The 6,099-nt window shown below is 41.8% G+C and overlaps 1 non-coding gene across 1 annotated transcript; it reads right to left on the minus strand.

Annotated features, from left to right (window-relative positions):
• Window positions 1-3,922: 3,922 nt before the first annotated feature.
• trnaa-ugc (transfer RNA alanine (anticodon UGC)) lies at window positions 3,923-3,998 on the minus strand. Its single transcript has one exon. It is a non-coding gene; the product is annotated as a tRNA-Ala (tRNA).
• Between the last annotated feature and the right edge of the window lie 2,101 nt (window positions 3,999-6,099).

Consider the following 6,099-nt stretch of genomic DNA (forward strand, 5'->3'; position numbering starts at 1 on the left):
GGGCCATGTACTTTCAAATCTTGGGTGAGAACCTCGTTCCCTCAGACAGGGCATTGAAAATGGGTCGTGGATGGGTATTCCAGCATGACAATGACCCAAAACACACGGCCAAGGCAACAAAGGAGTGGCTCAAGAAGAAGCACATTAAGGTCCTGGAGTGGCCTAGCCAGTCTCCAGACCTTAATCCCATAGAAAATCTGTGGAGGGAGCTGAAGGTTTGAGTTGCCAAACGTCAGCCTCAAAACCTTAATGACTTGGAGAAGATCTGCAAAGAGGAGTGGGACAAAATCCCTCCTGAGATGTGTGCAAACCTGGTGGCCAACTACAAGAAACGTCTGAACTCTGTGATTGCCAACAAGGGTTTTGCCACCAAGTACTAAGTCATGTTTTGCAGAGGGGTCAAATACTTATTTCCCTCATTAAAATGCAAATAAATGTATAACATTTTTGACATGTGTTTTTCTGGATTTTTTGGTTGTTATTCTGTCTCTCACTGTTCAAATAAACCTACCATTAAAATTATAGACTGATCATTTCTTTGTCAGTGTGCAAACATACAAAATCAGCAGGGGATCAAATACTTTTTTCCCTCACTGTATAGACAGGTGTTTCCTTTACAAATCATGTCCAATTCATTGAATTTACCACAGGTGGACTCTAATCAAATTGTAGAAACATCTCAAGGATGATCAATGGAAACAGGATGCACCCGAGCTCAATTTTGAGTGTCATAGCAAAGGGTCTGAATAATTATGTAAATAAGATATTTCTGTTTTTATTTTTTATACATTTGGAAAAAAAATCCTAAAACCAGTTTTCACTTTGTCATTATGTGGAATTATCTGTAGATTAATGAAGAAAACATTTCATTTTATCTATTTTAGAATAAGGCTGTAACGTAACAAAATATGGAAAAAGGGAAGGGGTCTGAATACTTTCTGAAACACTGTATATGTTGTTTTATATTTTGTTTTATATATATATATATATATATATATATATATATATATATATATATATATATATATATATATAGTTTTATATACTGTTTAATATATTGTTTTATATATTGTTTTAAATACTGTTTTATATATTGTTCATATATGTTTTATATATTTTTTATTAATATACTGTTTAATTTATTGTATAATATATACTGTTTAATTTACTGTTTAATATATTGTTTTTTATACTGTTTTATATATTGTTTTATATACTGTATTTTATTTTTATGTGAGACTAAGGCCCCAATTTAACCAATTGCAGTTAAATGTTTGCCAAACCTGATCTCCACTCAATGTAATATTTAAGCATTTTTCCAAAGTAACAAATGATGTAGAGGCTGGGTTTACTACACGGTGGGTTCATTCTGAAAGTTTGTGTGGTGTCTGGACTGTATTTTTTCAACTATCAACAAAAAACAACTTAGCATTTTGAAATGTTCGGAAAAATATGTTCGGAAAAACATAGTTAATTTGACTACAAAAGGAAAGGGATGATGCCCTGCCCACATTCAGGTAGACTTGGAACAACATCTCACTGCTGCAGTAAACTATTTTGTTGTTTTTAAGGAGTTCCAACTTCTGCTTCAATGAGATTGCAAGCAACACGTCAGCATTTGTTTTTGAAAAAAGCTTAGGAACTTGGCAAGGAGATCAAACGTGAAAGTCTGTGATTCGCAGGGTAGCGTCTATGCGTGAGAGATTTCATGAGAGAAGTCTTTTCATTTACCATGGAAGGAAAGGGAGACAAATCCTACCCGGCAAGGCCGACCAAATTTATTGTATTTTCATCCAAACCAAAATTTGGACAGAGCCCAGTTTTTAACCCTCATCAGAGTTTTTTGGATTACAGCCACTGAATATTAAATTGGCTGATAATCTTCCCATCAAAATGAGAAGCATTGTTTTGAACCCCAGATGGCTCCAGAGTCATACAGTACTACACTAGTTCCACAGTGGTAGCCTAGTGATGCATATTTTTTCCTACAGTGTCTTTTACCTTTGGGTTCCCCCGAGGCTTCCCGACCGGATTTAGATGACAATTCATTAATGAGGAATATTTATAAAACACCCTCATGTAGACCTAACTTTCTTGTGAAGTTTTCGAAGACCATTAGAAAACAGAGGCTGTAATGACAGATTTATCACAATCTCTCTACTTTACCTGAGATCAATGTGCATTTCCCATAATATTGACAGTGGAAACCACAACAGAATGATATATGTTACTTTGAGATATGCAAAACATTGATAAAGGTTGTATGGCACAGTATGCTCAGAATAAGAGTATTTGTCGAACTCTGGAAACACCTGGATACCCGTTTGGCTTCAATATGACCCTACAACTATCCAAGCACAATATTTGATTATTCTGGAAGAAGTATCATAAGGTTACCCATGAATACCTGTTGGAAATCTGCAAGGGCAGGACGTAAAAACATTTTTTGAGGGAAATATGTTTCAGTCTTCTGACGAGACCTGTATTGGCTTCAAATTGCTTTCTGTGACACCCGGCCCTAGTTATATTACCCAGGGGAAAAAACCATCTCAGGGAAAGAGTTGTCACCTTCAGAGTGATCTGTCCTACTGTCTGCCTGACAAAATGCACTCTTTCTTTATCTCTCTCTTTCTCCCTATCGCTTTCACTGTCCATTTCTCACTGTCCATTTCTCTCTCACTGTGTATTTCTCTCTCTCTCTCTCTCTCCATTCTGTATAGATCAAACTGCTGCTGTGATGCTGCTCTCTCTGATTTTCAATCAATTCCAGGAGCAGAACCTTTAGCAGGTGTCTGCCTGCTCTGTCAGTCTTCAACGTTCCAACGTGATGGCTGGGGAGAAAATGGATGTTCAGCAGGGCTGGTGGGAGTTCGATTTCATTCAGCATTTACATTACATTTACATTACAGTCTACCACAGTTGCAACTATAAAAGGTCAATGCTAATACTTTTTTTCAGTCCAGTAAGATCTTGATGTTTCTATGTAGTTATGCAGTGGTTTTGCACAAAGATGTTTTCTAAGACTACAAGAAAGTCTGAAGCTGTATCATTGTGATAACACTGTCTTGTAGCTGATCCCCTATAACAGAGAGGGACTATCTGACATTGTGTTAGCACTGTCCTGTAGCTAATCCCCTGTAACAGAGAGAGACTATCTGACATTCTGTTAGCATTGTCCTGTAGCTAATCCCCTGTAACAGAGAGGGACTATCTGACATTGTGACTGTCCTGTAGCTAATCCCCTATAAACGCGAGGGACTATCTGACATTCTGTTAGCCCTGTCCTTTAGCTAATCCCCTGTAACAGAGAGGGACTATCTGACATTCTGTTAGCACTGTCCTGTAGCTAATCCCCTGTAACAGAGAGGGACTATCTGACATTCTGTTTGCATTGTCCTGTAGCTAATCCCCTGTAACAGAGAGGGACTATCTGACATTCTGTTAGCACTGTCCTGTAGCTAATCCCTGTAACAGAGAGGGACTATCTGACATTCTGTTAGCATTGTCCTGTAGCTAATCCCCTGTAACAGAGAGGGACTATCTGACATTCTGTTAGCCCTGTCCTGTAGCTAATCCCCTGTAACAGAGAGGGACTATCTGACATTCTGTTAGCACTGTCCTGTAGCTAATCCCTTGTAACATAGAGAGACTATCTGACATTCTGTTAGCATTGTCCTGTAGCTAATCCCCTGTAACAGAGAGGGACTATCTGACATTGTGACTGTCCTGTAGCTAATCCCCTGTAACAGAGAGGGACTATCTGACATTCTGTTAGCACTGTCCTGTAGCTAATCCCCTGTAACAGAGAGGGACTACATTTTTACATTACATTTTAGTCATTTAGTAGACGCTCTTATCCAGAGCGACTTACAGTAGTGAATGCATACATTTCATACATTTATTTTAATTTTTTCTCCGTACTGGCCCCCCGTGGGAATCGAACCCACGACCCTGGCGTTGCAAACACCATGCTCTACCAACTGAGCTACAGGGAAGGCTCTATCTGACATTGTGACTGTCCTGTAGCTAATCCCCTGTAACAGAGAGGGACTATCTGACATTCTGTTAGCACTGTCCTGTAACTAATCCCCTGTAACAGAGAGGGACTATCTGACATTCTGTTAGCCTTGTCCTGTAGCTAATCCCCTGTAACAGAGAGGGACTATCTGACATTCTGTTAGCACTGTCCTGTAGCTAATCCCCTGTAACAGAGAGGGACTATCTGACATTCTGTTAGCATTGTCCTGTAGCTAATCCCCTGTAACAGAGAGGGACTATCTGACATTCTGTTAGCCCTGTCCTGTAGCTAATCCCCTGTAACAGAGAGGGACTATCTGACATTCTGTTAGCACTGTCCTGTAGCTAATCCCTTGTAACAGAGAGGGACTATCTGACATTCTGTTAGCATTGTCCTGTAGCTAATCCCCTGTAACAGAGAGGGACTATCTGACATTGTGACTGTCCTGTAGCTAATCCCCTATAACAGAGAGGGACTATCTGACATTCTGTTAGCACTGTCCTGTAGCTAATCCCCTGTAACAGAGAGGGACTATCTGACATTATGACTGTCCTGTAGCTAATCCCTGTAACAGAGAGGGACTATCTGGTCTGGACACTCGTTAGTTTATCCATGGTGCTCAAGACATGCCCAACTTCCCCATGGTTTATCCTCTACATTGGAGGCAGCAGACTGATTCCCCATATAGTACACTATTTTTGACTCGAGGCCCATAGGGAAAACCTGCATTAGAAGGGTGTGGCCATGCCGTCTAATTACAGACAATCTGCTTGAATCTCAAGAGCCAGCGAGAGACTTGCTACATGTCCTCCCTCAAATGCAGAGAGAACAATCCTTTTGGCCTCGAGTGTGATTAAGAATTGAAAACAAATATTACAGAAATGCTTTTTCTTGTGTGCGGGTGAGTGGGGGTAATTGGGGGGTAGTGGGGTCGGTGTGTGTGTGTGTGTGTGTGTGTGTGTGTGTGTGTGCTGCCAGAAGACGCAGTGACTAAGACACCCTCAGCAGCACAACGAAGAGTAACATCTATTTTTATGCTAACTGAACCAAGGGGCCATTCCCCTAATTGTCAGTTTGGTCATGTCAGAGTAGTTAGCTACTTAATCAGCCAGTGATTGCATCCCAAACAGCACCATATTCCCTACACAATGCACTACTTTTGACCAGGGCTCATTGTAGTAGCCCAAAGTAGTGCACTATATAGGGAATAAGATACCATTTGGGACGTACACTGTGAAGCAACACAAACATAGACACATGCATACAAACACACCATAAGATACACACTTACACATTAACACACCCTGATCTGTTTCACCTGTCATTGTGCTTGTCTCCACCCTTCTCAAGGTGTCGCCCATCTTCCCCATTGTCCCCTGTTCATTTATAGCTGTGTTTTCTGTCTGTCTATTGCCAGTTTGTCTTGTTTAATAAAAAGTTTCCAGGACGTGGCCGATTGTCACAACCTAGCATTGGACGCTTTGCGGGAGCAATTCCGTGGGTTGCTTACAAGGCAGACTACCATGGCGGCAACCTCTCTGTAACCCGGCTGATAGCAGCACTGTCACCCCGGTTTACCGGGAACCCCGCTTAACTCCCCTGGAGCGCTACGATGGAGATTTCAGAACCTGCCAGGTTTTTCTCTCCCAGTTCTTCGTTCCCCTCGATCCGCTCAAAGATAGCGTACATTACTACGCTGATGTCCGGGAGGGCACTCGCCTGGGCCACGGCATTATGGGAGCAACAATCTGTTGTCTGCCTCAGTCTGGAGGTATTCGTGGCGGAGGTGAGAGGTTTTTGAGGCTCTGATGTCCAGGAGAGAAGCTGGAGTAACTTCCGGGAGAGAGGCTGCCCGGAAGTTACTCCAGCTTCGGGAGACCTCCTTTAGTGTGGCAGACTATGTGGTGGAGTTCCACACGCTGGCAGCGGAGGGTGCCTGGATCCCGGAAGCGCTGTTCAACACGTTCCTGCACGGATTATCAGCAGAAGTAAAGGACAAGCTTGCAGCCCGGGAACTACTGACAGATCTCGACTCACTCATCGCCTTACCCATCCAGATCGATGGATGGTTATGGGAACGT

This window comes from Salmo salar, chromosome ssa09 (genome assembly GCF_905237065.1).
Source record: "Salmo salar chromosome ssa09, Ssal_v3.1, whole genome shotgun sequence".
Taxonomy (NCBI): domain Eukaryota; kingdom Metazoa; phylum Chordata; class Actinopteri; order Salmoniformes; family Salmonidae; genus Salmo; species Salmo salar.